Below are 15682 nucleotides of genomic sequence, written 5' to 3'. Positions count from 1 at the left end.
TGTTTACCTATGGTTTTATCACACCTCTGCCAATAGTATAACCCAAATATTTAGCTTCTTCTAACTCAATGGCACATTTCTGGGGGTTGGCAGTAAGGCCTGCTTTACTGAGGGCATCCAACACAGCCTGAACTCTAGGGAGGTGGGAGTCCCAATCTGTACTATGTATCACTATATCATCTAAGTATGCAGCTGCATACTGTTGGTGAGGCCTTAAGATTCTATCCATAGCCCTTTGAAACGTTTCTAGAGCATTCTGTAAACCAAATGGCATTACTTTGTACTGGAAAGACCCTCCAGGAGTGACAAAGGCAGTTTTTTCCTTGGCTTGTTCAGTTAATGGTATCTGCCAATACCAAGCAGTGCCTAGCCTATCGATGAGTTCATCCACCCTAGGCATTGGGTAAGTGTCAAACTTTGACACAAAGTTAAGCTTGCGAAAATCATTACAAAACCGCCAGCTACCATCTGGTTTGGGCACAAGGACAATTGGGCTAGACCAATCACTACTGGATTCCTCAATTACCCCTAACTTAAGCATTTTTTCCACTTCATCAGCAATATCTTTCCATCTCGCTTCAGGAATTCTATAGGGTTTGAGTTTAACTCTAACCCCTGGCTCAGTGACAATATCATGTTCAACAATAGGGGTCTTTCCTGGGAGGTCAGAGAAAATATCCCTATTTCTCAGGAGGAATTCTTTTACCGCTTGCTTTTGGGAGGTGGACATCATCATCATCATCTCACGTCATCTTTTGGAGGAAACGGCTCAGGTTGATTTTGGTCCCTTTGCTATGGGTGACTGCAGGTGGCTCCTGGGGTCTCTTTGCCAACTGTTGAACCAAACCCATTAGTACCTGCCAGTCTGCCTCTGCAGCTTCAGCCAGCTTTTGAAACATGGCCACCTGGGTGGCATTTGTTGCTTTCTGTTCAGCATTAGCTTCATCCATGCTGGAGACTTCTTAAAGGACAAAATGAATACTGCCTTTTGTTGCCTTAATTTGTGCCAGAGCATCCTCCAACATATATCAGGGGTTAGGTAGCTGGGACCAGCTTTCTGGGAGTAAAGAAGCCCTTGGCACAATTACAACACATGAGAGTGTATTCTCAGCTCACACAGGAAGCTTCCCTGTGTCTTTCCCCCAGACTGCAGCTTTCTACTTTGCTCGGGCTGCCTTTTAATTAGCCAGCTGAGATACCTCAGGTAGACCCACAACACCCGGGCCGGACTAGCAGTCCCGGAAACATTCTTTTAGGAACCTAGGACATATATAAGCTCCGTCCTGGACATTTCCAGGTATCCTGACAGTGACCTTATCACAATATATATATAAATATATATATATAAAGATTCAGCCAAGAAACACAAAAGTACAGATTACAGCGGAAAAAATGTGGACTGCTTCCTGACGGTTAGGGTTGCCACTTAGGGTTGTCCACCCAGACAAAACTTTAGCTTTTTGAAACGAAAACATAATTTCAAGCAACTTTGCAATATATATCAATTAAAAATATGCAGCATTTTCATGAACATTTTAATGTAATAATATGGTTTGGAACAGTTACCTAAACCTGGCTCCCTGTTCTCCTGCTGACCTGGCTGACTACTTTTGAGAGAGAAAATGTATAGTGGCTTGCAAAAGTATTCGACCCCCTTGAACTTTTCCACATTTTGTCACATAACAGCCACAAACATGAATCAATTTTATTGGAATTCCATGTGAAAGACCAATACAAAGTGGTGTACACGTGAGAAGTGGAAGGAAAATCATACATGATTCCAAACATTTTTTACAAATAAATAACTGCAAAGTGGGGTGTGCGTAATTATTCAGCCCCCTAAGTCAATACTTTGTAGAACCACCTTTTGCTGCAATTACAGCTGCCAGTCTTTTAGGGTATGTCTCTACCAGCTTTGCACATCTACAGACTGAAATCCGTGCCCATTCTTCTTTGCAAAACAGCTCCAGCTCAGTCAGATTAGATGGACAACGTTTGTGAACAGCAGTTTTCAGATCTTGCCACAGATTCTCAATTGGATTTAGATCTTGACTGTGACTGGGCCATTCTAACACATGGATATGTTTTGTTTTAAACCATTCCATTGTTGCCCTGGCTTTATGTTTAGGGTCGTTGTCCTGCTGGAAGGTGAACCTCCGCCCCAGTCTCAAGTCTTTTGCAGACTCCAAGAGGTTTTCTTCCAAGATTGCCCTGTATTTGACTCCATCCATCTTCCCATCAACTCTGACCAGCTTCCCTGTCCCTGCTGAAGAGAAGCACCCCCAGAGCATGATGCTGCCACCACCATATTTGACAGTGGGGATGGTGTGTTCAGAGGGATGTGCAGTGTTAGTTTTCCGCCACACATAGCGTTTTGCATCTTGGCCAAAAAGTTCCATTTTGGTCTCATCTGACCAGAGCACCTTCTTCCACATGTTTGCTGTGTCCCCCACATGGCTTGTGGCAAACTGCAAACGGGACTTCTTATGGTTTTCTGTTAACAATGGCTTTCTTCTTGCCACTCTTCCTTAAAGGCCAACTTTGTGCAGTGCACGACTAATAGTTGTCCTATGGACAGATTCCCCCACCTGAGCTGTAGATCTCTGCAGCTCGTCCAGAGTCACCATGGGCCTCTTGGCTGCATTTCTGATCAGCGCTCTCCTTGTTCGGCCTGTAAGTTTAGGTGGACGGCCTTGTCTTGGTAGGGTTACAGTTGTGCCATACTCCTTCCATTTCTGAATGATCGCTTGAACAGTGCTCCGTGGGATGTTCAAGGCTTTGGAAATCTTTTTGTAGCCTAAGCCTGCTTTAAATTTCTCAATAATTTTATCCCTGACCTGTCTGGTGTGTTCTTTGGACTTCATGGTGTTGTTGCTCCCAATATTCTCTTAGACAACCTCTGAGGCTGTAACAGAGCAGCTGTATTTGTACTGACCTTAGACCCACAGGTGCACTCTATTTAGTCATTAGCACTCATCAGGCAATGTCTATGGGCAACTGACTGCACTCAGACCACAGGGGGCTGAATAATTCCGCACACCCCACTTTGCAGTTATTTATTTGTAAAAAAATGTTTGGAATCATGTATGATTTTCGTTCCACTTCTCACGTGTACACCACTTTGTATTGGTCTTTCACGTGGAATTCCAATAAAACTGATTCATGTTTGTGGCTGTAATGTGACAAAATGTGGAAAAGTTCAAGGGGGCCGAATACTTTTGCAAGCCACTGTAACAGTAGTTGATTGTCCTCAGCCTGCCTTCCTCCAAATGCCACAATTCCCTGCACATATGATGTCAATAAGGAAAGGAACATCACAGTGCAATGCATTGTGTAGTTCCTGCATGGTGTCTGTAAGCTGTGAAGACTGTGTCACAATATGTAACGCCAATGTTTTAGTCTCTCCTCGCCTGCCAGGATTTCAAATAATGCAGAAGAGAAGAACTGTTTTGCAGATGGCTTTCAGCATATAAAATGGTATTTATTCATACTTTTGGAAGGAGCAGATTATAGTGATAGGTATATTAACGGTTTCAGAGTTGTGTGGAGCTCTTTAACAAATTTTGGTTCGGAATGATGTGCATCATTTTTTAAACTGTATAATGGCAGTCCCCTTTTTATAGCTTATTTCCATTCTTGCTGTACATGCACATAATGACGAATAGTGGCAATTACACTGTTTCTTCATGCAGCTATAAGCGCTAGTTTCACAGACCTGTGTATTAATAATTTTGCACAAAAAAAATCCACACAGTTGGTTAACACTGTATTAACTATTTCAGTAAACCACTACACCTACAATGATGTTTAAGGGAATTTCTCCTTTTCTCAAATTTGTATTATGTTATGGATTAACCTGTTCTTAGTAACTTTGTTTTTTAATTAATGGATAATGGAATGCTTTCTGCCTATAAAACTGTCAGGTTTCCAGGGCTACATTTTTATTGCTATTCTTATATTATGTATTTCAGTTCTGCCTTACAAATCTAACCACTAATTTGCCATATAAACAGGGCATTTAAGGTGGGGCCCAGAAGAGGAGCAACATGTTTTTTGCCCTTGGCACCCTGTCCTATGGGTGAGCACCTGCAGGTGCATTTCTTTTTGCTTCAAAATGGAGCGCAAAGATCTGCACTCTTCGTAAATACAGTGCCACTTGCATTTGGTAGTGCTGTGTGGGCAGGGGAAGGCATGGGGGTTTAACCTATTCCACCCACCACCCATGCTCCTAACTAGGTAGTAAGAACAGGGCTGCCTTGTGCCCACAGGCACCACACTCTGCAACTCACAACCCCTATTGCCATAGCACCTGCATCCGAGGCATGTAAAAATGACCTATGAAAACTTAAAGGAGACGATTTGCGCGAAAAATTGCGCTTTTTTTCGTAGCGTTAAAACTTAAAAGGCGCAACGTTTTGCGCAAGTTTTAACGCTACGAAAAAAGCAAAACTTTTCGCGCAAGTTTTAACGCTACGAAAAAATCGCAACTTTCGGAATGGCTACGAAAAACTCGCGTTTTTCCGCAAAAATCGTATTGGTAACGAAAAAGTCGCGATAATTTTCCGAAAAAATCGCAAAATACCGATCATTACGAAAAAAACGCAATCGGACGCATTCGGCCCGTTCGTGAGTAAGTAAATGGGCCCCTTGATGTAAGCTGAAATAAGGGGTGGGAGTATCACCTTATTCTTCCTCAGGAAGTAGTCACAGCACTGACTGACAGGCTGAACCCTGCAGCAACAGTTGCAGCAGCAGGAAAAACCCCTCCCATCCTCCTGCCTGTGTCGCTATTGTGTTCTGGAATAACCTACAATGATTGCCCAAATTTCAACCTGAATCTGCCTGATCAACACTGGCAATCTGTGAATTCTAGCAGGAGGGCAGCAATGTTTTGTGTAATTAGAGCAGGCAATGAGGAAGGTTATTAAGGCGTACAGATGGTAGGTGATCAGGTCACTTAGACAGGACACATCTGCCTGATTAGTGCCCCCTCAGTGAATGCACTACAGGCATTCAATTAGAAAGTGCTGGCGGCACCCAGGACAGAAGGAGCAGAGTCTTGGACCAGAAACAGTAGAAAGGGGTGGATCTAGCAAACTTTTCAGGCTTTTTTTCACAGAAATGTAACCTGAAATGTAATAAATAATACTGGATCATTAATTTTCACCTTAGTGTACATGTCTTAGGGGCCGATTCATTAAAACACGAGTTCGAATCCCGAATGGGAAAAATTCGGATTGGATACGATAATTTCTGAAGATCGCAAATATCCCGAAAATACGTACGAAAAAATCGTATTAGTCACGATAATATCATATTGGCGATCCAAAAGTCACAAAATTTTCGTACCGAATGATTGTAAACAGCGGCAGAGCCTTCCCGAATTTTTCACGCTAGCGTACGAAAAAGTCGTGCAAGCGTACGAAAAAGTCACGGGCGTACGGAAAAGTTGTGCTAGCGCGAAAAAATCGGCAGAAATACGATCAAACTCCCCCTTAGTGTATAGTCATAATGTATGGGTTATGTGACATTGCACAACTTAATTCCCCTAATAATTCACATTACATCCGTACACGCTACCCAGTCTCTTCTAGGCTCCTTCTCCCCAGTGACTTGGCTTCCTCTCACCTTACTAACTGCCCATTTGATCCAATTCCTTCCAAACGAATATGCAATGCCAACCCCCTGTCTTATCAAAGCCTTAACTCATCTATTCAATCTCTCACTCACTACTGGAATCATTCCCTTACAACTGAAACATGCACCTATTCTGAAAAAAAACCCTTTATTGATCCCTCCAGTCTAACTAACCTCCAAACTATCTCTCTGCTCCCCTTCATCTCTAAACTACTTGAGGTCCTAGTTTACAACCGACTGATCCCCTGGTTTTAGACAACACAGAAACTGCTCTAACAAGACTAACTAATGACCTCTTATTGGCTAAAGCCAGAAATCACTACTCACTACCAATACTTCTTGTTCTCTCAGCTGCTTTTGACACTGTGGATCACCCTCTTCTCCTCCAGTCCCTTCACTCTCTTGGCCTTCGTGACACTGCCTTGTCCTGGTTTTTATCATACCTCTCAGATGATCAATCAGTGTCTCTTACAATGGAGCATCATCTTCTCTTACCTCTTTCTGTTGGGGTTCCTCAAGGCTCTGTCCTGGGCCCCTTATTATTTTCTCTCTATACTTCCTCACTTGGCAAGCTAATCAATTCATATGGCTTTTAGTGCCACCTCTATGCTAATGTTAGTCAGATCTATCTCCTCTCCTAATCTCAATCCAAAGCTCCTAACTTGTGTCTCTTCCTCCTTGTCCACTACCTCTACTTGGATGTCCCAACGTTACCTTAAATAAAACCTCTCTCAGACAGGACTGGTTCTCTTTCCCCCATCCAACACCAATATTGTCTCTGAGGTATCTATCAGAGTTAACAATTCTACTATCACCCAGTCTTCTCAGGCTTGGTACCTTGGGGTTATTCTCGATTCTGCTCTGTCCTTCACTCCTCATATCCAGTCACTTATCAAATTAGGTCACTTCCACCTAAGAAATATTTGCAAAATACAATCCTTTATTACCCAAGATTCTGCCAAAATTCTCATTCATTCTCTTATTATATCACTATATCTGGACTACATTAATTAATTGGCCTAATTAATTGGCCTTCCCCTTCAGAGACTGTCCCCTCTCCAGTCCATAATGAATACTGCTGCCAGGCGCATACACCTCTCCAACTGCTTATCCTCTGCCATGCCACTCTGCCAATCCCTGAAGAGGCAGCTGCCTAGGGCGCAACGATTGGGGGGCCCCAGGCTGGAGCCTCTCCTGCCTACCCCTAGTACGCAATCAGGTTTGCTTTGCGTCGCACGCCGCGCCACCCCCCCCCGCACTCGAACTGCACATGCGTGTCAAAACATACGGGGGTGCGCGATGTAGGTGCAGGGGAGAGGTAACTGACTGGGTTGCCTAGGGCGCCCGGTCGGCTCGGCCCTGCCCTGCACTGACTTTATCCAGAATAAAATTCAAACTTATAACCATCACATTTAATTCAGTTCATAACTCTGCCCCACCCTACATCACTGATCTTACCCCTAGATACCAGCCAACTTGTTACATTCCTCTACTGACTTTTTTCTCAACTCATCTCTCATTACCTCCTCACATTCAAGATTTTACAAGGGCTGCACCCTTTCTCTGGAATTCACTTCCTGTCTGACTTTCTCCCAATCTTTCTGCCTTCAAAAGATTTCTAAAAACACATTTATTTAGAGAAACTTACCTTCACCAGTTTGGTACAACCTGAGTAGGCTGCTAAAAGCAATACCCTGTGTTACATCTCTTACAGAGCTTAATTCTGATTTTGGCCATTCCCATACATCTCAACCCTTTCTCCTTATTGTAAGTTCTTTTGGGCAGGGCTCTCTTCACCTTTTCTTTCATTTTTTTTTTTTTTGTAACTTAAAATTTTTATTGGTTATATCAGGCATACAGAGATAGCAAGTTATAACATGTGTCAGACATTTGCTTATTACAATCGATTCCAAGAGGCCAAGTTTACTATCACAATAGCTTATAATCATGTTAATACTTGAGAATAGGTTAAAGCAGAAGCAGATAAAGCCTGTGCTTAGATATACAGCATTGGTCTAACCAAATAGAAGTAAGTGCATAAATAACTTGGGAGTTCTGAGAAACCTCAAAACCTTAGGCAAAGAACATGGGTAAGCCCAGTGTCTTCTGGGGGGGGGATAAAATTTACCATTATCTCAGGTTGATTGAAGTTGCTGGTTTGGGGTGGCATCTCCCTGCCCACATGGATTAGTTATATAATAGTCCCATCTAGACCATATCTTTTTCCAGTTCTCTTGGGTACCCCGAATGTTAGCAGTCATATATTCCATTTCCCTCATATCTTTTACCTTAACTAGTATATCTTTTAATTTGGGAGGGTATGGGTTTTTCCACTGTGATGTAATGGCTAATCTAGATGCTGTTAAATTATAGTTTATAAGTCGTTGTTCTGCGTAAGTGGAGCTGAGGATTGGTTTGTCAACTAATGTTGTGTAAATATCTAGGTTCACTTCTCTTAGGAAGACGTGGGACAGTAGATCTTCTATTGTTGTCCACAGTGGTAAAATTTTAGGGCATGACCATAGAATATAGTGTAGGGTGCCCCTCTGGCCGCACCCTCTCCAGCAAAATGGGGATGTACCCGGAAACATGCGGTTGAGTTTTACAGGGGTGTCATACCAAAAATACATAGATTTATATATGCTTTCCTTCTGCCTCACACATGTCACATTTCTTCTAGCATTGTCCCAAATTTCTGACCAATCCTCTATTGGGAGAGTGATGGAGGTGATCTCCTCCCATTTCAGCATATAGGAATGTTTAGGAAAAGGATCTTCTGGCAATGCAATCAGATTGCTATATATAGTGGATATTAGAGCTCTTTGGGGGAGCCCCTTTATGCACAGCTTTTCAAAGGATGTAGTGTATGGAGGGTTCTTATTCTTAGAGAGTGCTGTTTGGATAAAATGGGAGATCTGGATATATTCAAAGTATAGTGTGGGGGGAATATGGAATTTATTCTGTATCTCTGCAAATGTCCATTGTTTATGCGTGAGGGGGTTTATGAAATCGTGTATTCTAAACAGCCCTTGAGCACCCCATTGTTGTTTAAATCGTTCTGACATACCAGGGGTGAAGGAGGGATTGGCCAGAAGGGGAGTGAGCCTAGAATGAGGGTTTGCTGGGTGATATTTAGCTTTGCATTGTTTCCAAATTGCCAAGGTAAAGTTCATTGAGAGTAGAACCTGTGGTTGCCCCCTTTCCCTTGTTTCCCATATAAGGGAATTGGGGTGTACTGGGAATACCCAAAGGGATTCTATTTGTGCCCATTTGCTTGTGGGTGTGTCCATCCTAATATTTGGCGTAGGTGGGCAGCTTCATAATAGGCAGCTATGCAAGGGACTGCTAGACCTCCTTGTGTTTTAGAGGCCATCATGACCGTTCTAGCTATTCTGTGGCGGCGCTTGCCCCATATGAATTTAAAGAAAGACGCTTGGAGATCCTTGAGGGTCGTTTTGGGGACTGCTACTGGGAGAGTCTCGAAAAAATATAAAAGCTTAGGGAGGATTGTCATTTTGAGTGCTGTGATGTGTCCCAGCCAGGAGATTGTATAAGTGCTCCATTTATGGAGGGATGACTTGATCTGCTGGAGCAATGGGGAGAAATTAGTGTGGTAAAGCTGACTGTATGTTCTGTTTAGCTGTATGCCTAAATACTTAAGTGAGTGGGTTCTCCATCTATAGTGAAACTTTGACATCAGAGCTTCTTTGGCTTGAGAGGGAATGTTAAGGGGCAGAGCTTCAGTTTTATCCACATTTAGTTTATATCCCGAGTGTTTGCTATATTGTCTTAGGAGTACGTGTAGATTAGGAAGGGAGACTACAGGGTTAGTTAGCGTTAAGAGGACATCATCAGCAAAAAGTGAAATTACAAATTCCTGGTCTTTAACTTTGAGGCCAGTAATGTCTCTATGGTTTCTTATGGCTGCTGCTAGGGGCTCAATACTCAGTGCATAAAGAAGGGGTGACAGAGGGCCCCCCATGCCCAGATGCTCTAGAAGCTTGAACATATAATCCCAGTCCAGGCGGTCAAACGCTTTTTCCGCATCTAAACTGAGTAGCAGGGTTGGAGTTTGTGTTTTGTTAGCTATATCTATTAAGTCAATTGCTCTGCGTGTGTTATCTCCGGCCTGCCTGCCATAGATAAAGCCCACCTGGTCTGGGTCTATGAGTTTGGGCATGAGGGGTCCCAGTCGATTTGCCAGGAGTTTCGTAAAAATTTTGAGATCTGAATTCAAAAGGGCAATTGGCCTGTAGCTACTGCATAGATTTGGGTCTTTGCCTTCTTTGTGTAAGAGAGTGATATATTAAGATAACATGGTACGTGGTATTGGTTTATCTGCTAGGAATGAATTAAAGAGTTCTGTTAGGTGTGGGATAAAGAGTGTGAAGAATTTTTTATAGTATGCATATGGAAAGCCATCCGGGCCTGGTGCTTTGGAGGTGGGGAAGGATTTAATTGTCTCTTTAACTTCTTCCTCTGTTATTGCTCTGTTTAGGGAATCTATATCTAACTGTGACAGTGTCGTGTGGATGTTCTCTGACAGAAATGCTTGCTTGGGATTTATCTCTGGGGGTTGCGTGGGTACTTGGGGGATTGGTAAATTGTAGAGCTCTGTGTAGTAATTTTGAAAGGCTGTCGCTATTTCCTTTGGTGAAAACGTTCTTTCCCCATTGGCTTTGTTAACTGAAACTATAGCAGCATGTGCTATTTGTTCTCTGAGTTTTTTGGCTAAAAGAGAGTGAGGTTTGTCTCCCCTTTCGTAAAATTTCTGCCGTGTCCATTTTAGGGCTTTCTCAATATCTCCCGAAGCTAGCAGGTTAAGTTCCCTACGGACCTCAAGGATCTCGCTGCGTATCTTAAGGGATGGGTGGGTATGTGCTTTATGCTCTAGGAGTCTAAGTTTTCGCTCCAGAGCTACCTTAGTATTTGACTTCTCTTTTTTCTTTGCGGATGCTATGGCTATAAGTTTACCTCTAAACACCACCTTATGGGCTTCCCATAAGATTAGAGGGGTTTTCAACTGAGTGTATATTATTTGTAAAATAGTCTTGGATGGCCTGGGTGAGATCAGTGCATATATGGGGGTTGTTCAGGAGTGCTTCATTTAGCCGCCAGTGAGGGGATCTCCTGGCTGGAGTGGATAGTTGGATATCCATAGTTACAGCATGGTGATCTGACCAGGAAATGGGGATTAGATCCGTGGTGGCTGTGTAGGTGAGGAGATCTCTTGAGACTAAAAAGAAATCCAATCTAGTATACAATTGATGATAGGCTGAGTAAAAGGTATACGCTCTCTCATTGGGGTGATGGATACGCCAGATATCCCTCAAATCTAGTCTGCGTATTAGCTGCCTAAATCTCTGGCATTGTATTTTATATTGTTGAAGTTGAGGCGGATGTGATCGATCCCTGTTCTCAGAGAGTACCAAATTGTAATCTCCTCCTATGATTAATGGATTTTGATAGTCCCCTCTTGCTCTGGCTAAAGTACTCTTAATGAAGCGCAGTTGGCCCTTGTTGGGGGAATAGAGGTTCATTAATCTAAGGGGTTTACCTTCTAAAATACCATCAAGGATTAAATACCGTCCTCTAGGATCCATTTGTACGTTCTTAACTTCAAATGGGCAATCCTTGTGTATTAGCGTGATGAGACCTGCTTTTTTGCAATTTGTAGTGGCTTGGTAGATAGATGGATATAATTTAGTTTTAAGGATGTGATTCTCCGAGGTCTTAAAATGTGACTCTTGGATCATCGCAATATCTGGGCGTATTTTATGTAGTTCCCTGATGAGCATATACCTTTTCATTATACTGTTGAGCCCGTTTACATTTAGCGTTAGTATTTTAACCATATTGATAGAATATTAGATAACGCTTAAAGAAGCATATATATAGATAACCAGATATATAACACTGTAAATAGCATCTTTGGCCTATATAAAATAACCCGCGTGTACCATATATAACCTGAGAATCTGGATTCAGCAGAGAAATTAAGTGTCCCTCCGCAGGTATTGAGGTATTAGGTAGGAGGTAGGAACCATGTATAAAGTTAAATGTAAACAGCATAGCGTTCTTATATATGAAACCAAGTATAAAGAACATAAAAAAAGATATTTATAAACCTTCAATAAAAAAGAGAAAAATGTAACCAAGAAAAGAAACTACACCTCTACAAGTTCGGAGGAGTGGTGAGGATTTCACAGGCACACCTTGCCTGAATTTGGGGAGCGTCCCAGGTGACTGTTGGAGAGGGTTGTATTCAGTGGTAAAGAAAAAACTTCACGGGGTTCCTCCATCGAGGGGGGTATTGTGTAGCAGCCTTGAATGGCAAGGGGGGGCAATCAGGTAGCTTGCGATGGGGGGGTCTGGTTTGGATGTCCCCAGTTTCACTTTTTCCCAGATCGGTGCCAGGTGATCAGGTGGATGTCTCTTCCGATTTGACGGGAGTAGCTTTGGATCCAGCGGGGCGAGGCCGAGGACTTGAAGAAGCTTGGGGCCCCGAGAGGGGTCCTGGAGGATATATTGGCGGTTCCCCTTTGTTGCAATCAGTTTAAATGGGAAGCCCCACCTTTAGGGGATGTTGTGTTCCCTCAATTTCTGGGTTACAGGCCGGAGTTCCCTTCGCTTGTTTAATGTGATATATCATTAAAGATTTGTACTTTATGGCCTTGATGGTCAACCTGTTGAGTGTTTCTGGTTTTGGAAATAATACTCTCCTTGCTTTCAAAATAGTGTAGACATACAATAATGTCCCTTGGTAAAGTGGTGTTCGCTGGTCTGGCTCCCAGAGCTCTGTGCGCTCTATCAAAACGCCATGCTTCAGCTGGTAGGTCAGGATTAATATTAGAGAAAAGAGATCGTAGGTAGGTTCTAATATCTTGTGGGGCTACCTCCTCAGGAACTCCCCTGATCCATAGATTTTGCCGTCTAGATCTATTTTTCAGATCTTCTGCGTGCGATTTTAATAAAGCTACCTTTTCCCACAGGGACGAATTTTCCTGCTCAATCTGGTTATATCGGACAATCAGTTCGTCCATATTGGTTTCAAGCTGGTCTGTTCTTTCTCCCAAATTAGATATGTCTGCTTGTATATCTTTAAGGGCTATGCGTATTTTGTCTGTAATGGAGCCTGTCAGCTTCTCATGTAAGTCAGATAGTTGTTGGGAGAGTACCTGGACCGTAACTAGGTCTGCTGTACTTGTAAATTGTGAAAATGTCTCACCGGATTGTTGCTGCAGGTGAGTATCTGCAGATTCGGTATGACCGGGAGAGCTAGAGGGCGAGGAGTCAGGTGGCGCATCTTGTTCTGACTCGTCGGCGCCAGGTAGGGCGGGTAGGGGGACATTGTTCCCGACAGTTCTTTTGGGTGGCGTTTCCCCATCCTTATAGGTTCCCCTTGCCTTGAAGAGTGCCCGGTGTGAAAAACGAGGCGTTAGAGAGGCTGTAGACGGGCCGCTTTCCCCACTCGGTGCGGAGCTCCGCTTTAGTGCGACTGCCTCATTCCGTGGCACGCATGCGCCCCCCTTTTCTTTCATTTATTGGTTGCTTTGTATGTAACTTTGTATGTCCAAATGTTTGAAACCCACTTATTGTGCAGTGCTGCGAAATATGTTGGCGCTTTATGAATACATGTTAATAATAATAAAATAATAATAATGTCCCCTTTAAAATGTAAAAAAAATATTTTCACTTACCACAAACATATAAATGTCTTTTACCAAAGATATTTAAGCTATAGATCCATTGGATAGATACAAAATTAATATATAATCAAATAAATAATAATTATACTAAGGTTATAAATGTTTACATAAAGCTTATCAAAACAAAACCACAAAGTCGCTGACTTATATATATATTTATAGTATATATGTATATCTATATATAATATATATTTATATAGAATGTATCAGTGGCATAACTATATTGCACACACCATAACCCTCCCACACCTGCCTGACCTCATCCCCCCGCCTGCCCAGTAGCATCTCCCTGCGCACTAGCTCTCAGGTATAGAGGCCCCCGTGGCCCCTGGAAGAAGGGAGGGTTGCGCCCCCTTGTTAATATCGATACTTAGGTGGTATAATAAATGGGGTAAGATTTCCAACTGCATTTAAGTGTGTGTGTTGCTCCATTTTAAATCTTCCATTTCTTGTAGTATTGTGCCAGTTCTTGGCATGACCACTATCAAATCCAAAATCCTTGATGCCTAATAGGCCTGTACCACTCCTTAGCACAAAGGTGCTGACATCATCATGTCTGGTAAAACATTGGAAATTTCTGAAAACAAAAATGAATCAGAAGGAAAAAATTAACAGAAATCTGACTACGCCCACTAGTGAAATGTCTCTTCTCCAACCAAGACTCCAGTTACCCTTAGTATCTTGTTTTTTTTGTAATTACCAGAGCTGGAAACAGGAAGATTACAGCAACTGTAAGGCATTATAGGCATTGTGGGTATTGGAATATCTGTTGGCAGAGAACTTTTTTTGCAAAAAAAAGATGAGCAAAAGAAAAACAGACAATACATTTACACACAACTTTCAAATCATTAAATATTTTCATGTGATGTATTGTAGGGCCCCACAGGATTTAAAATCTCCTACTAGTCTAAATTCCCTCTATTTGCTGAATCCCAGGGAGGTTATAGCCAGTTCCTGTAATGTTTGATACAGTAACTGAATGCTTAAAAAGATACAATGTTTATCAAACTTAATTAAAAAAGTAGCCTTTGGCAGAGAGCCCAGAAACTCAATAAGCAACACCTGCACTTAGATACAATTGTAACTAATAAGCTAAACAGGTCTCTTGGGGAAACTGAGACTTGCAGTTTAAAGGGCAATTTCACCTTTTTTTTTTTTTTGTAATAACACATAAAACAAGACCCAAAAAATGTGTTCAGACTTTAAATAACCTGACAAAGTTTGTAAAATGGGAGTGGTATTTACGGGGGTGTGGTTGCAAAAATGGGTGTGGACAAAACAAATTTATTTTATCCTCTTTATGTTTTTCAGATGTTGAATGGTATGGTAACAGTACACTCCAGGAGTGTAAGACAGACAAAGCAACTGCAAAGAGCAGAACTGAGCATTGCGCTCAAACACTTAATTCATGCAATAACTCTTCCAAGTTATACTCTGACTGAAAGTGAAGGGACCACTGTTTAAAAAGGGACTCGGGCTCCTGATGTTTCTGCTAGTGGGGATCCAGACCACTTAAAGGGTATCCACATGGAGGGACAAAAAGAAATAGCATGCACATTGTGCCGAAATTTTTTTGACCACGCCTATTTTTGCAACCACACCCACCTAAATACCACTTCCATTTAAGGGTCGTTTTGGGTTGTGTTTTATGTGTTATTACAGTTTTGCTAATGAAGGTGAAATTGCCCTGCAAGTCTCAGATCCCCCGAGAGACCTGTTTAACTTATTAGTTACAAATGTATGTAAGGCTGATGCCACACCATGCGCGTGGCGTATTTTTCAGCAAGCCGAAACGCATATGCTTCTAATTGTGCCTGCACCCGAATGAATGGAATACGCTTGGGTGCAGGCACATGTAGCTGAAATCTGCATAAAAACGTGAGAGAATGCAAAGTGTTGCGTTAATATGCGTATTTTGGCTACATGTGCCTGCACCCAAACGTAATTCATTCATTTGGGTGCAGGCACAGGTAAGATCGTATCAAGGTAAGCGTTTTTCGGCTGTGGCATTAGCCACAGCCACAGTGCAGGTGTAGCTTTTTAACTTTCTGAGCTCTCTACCAAAAGCCCACTTATTTAATTAAATATGAGAAACAATGTATCAGGTGCAGGTAAAGCTCATTAAGATTTCTGGGCTCTCTGACAAAAGCTACTTTATAATTAAATGCGAGAAACAATGTATCTAAATGCAGGTGAAGCTTGTTTAACTTTCTGGGCTCTCTACCAAAAGCTACTTTTTAATTAAATGTGTATCTTTTTTAGCTTCAGTGCAGGAGATCAAAGGGAAATGAGGGACTTTTCAGTAAGAATCTGGGACTGCAGGTTGAGCTGTGAAA

Source organism: Xenopus tropicalis, chromosome 1 (genome assembly GCF_000004195.4).
Source record: "Xenopus tropicalis strain Nigerian chromosome 1, UCB_Xtro_10.0, whole genome shotgun sequence".
Taxonomy (NCBI): domain Eukaryota; kingdom Metazoa; phylum Chordata; class Amphibia; order Anura; family Pipidae; genus Xenopus; species Xenopus tropicalis.
The sequence above is the reverse complement of the archived record's forward strand: the minus strand, read 5'-3'. Positions refer to the sequence as shown.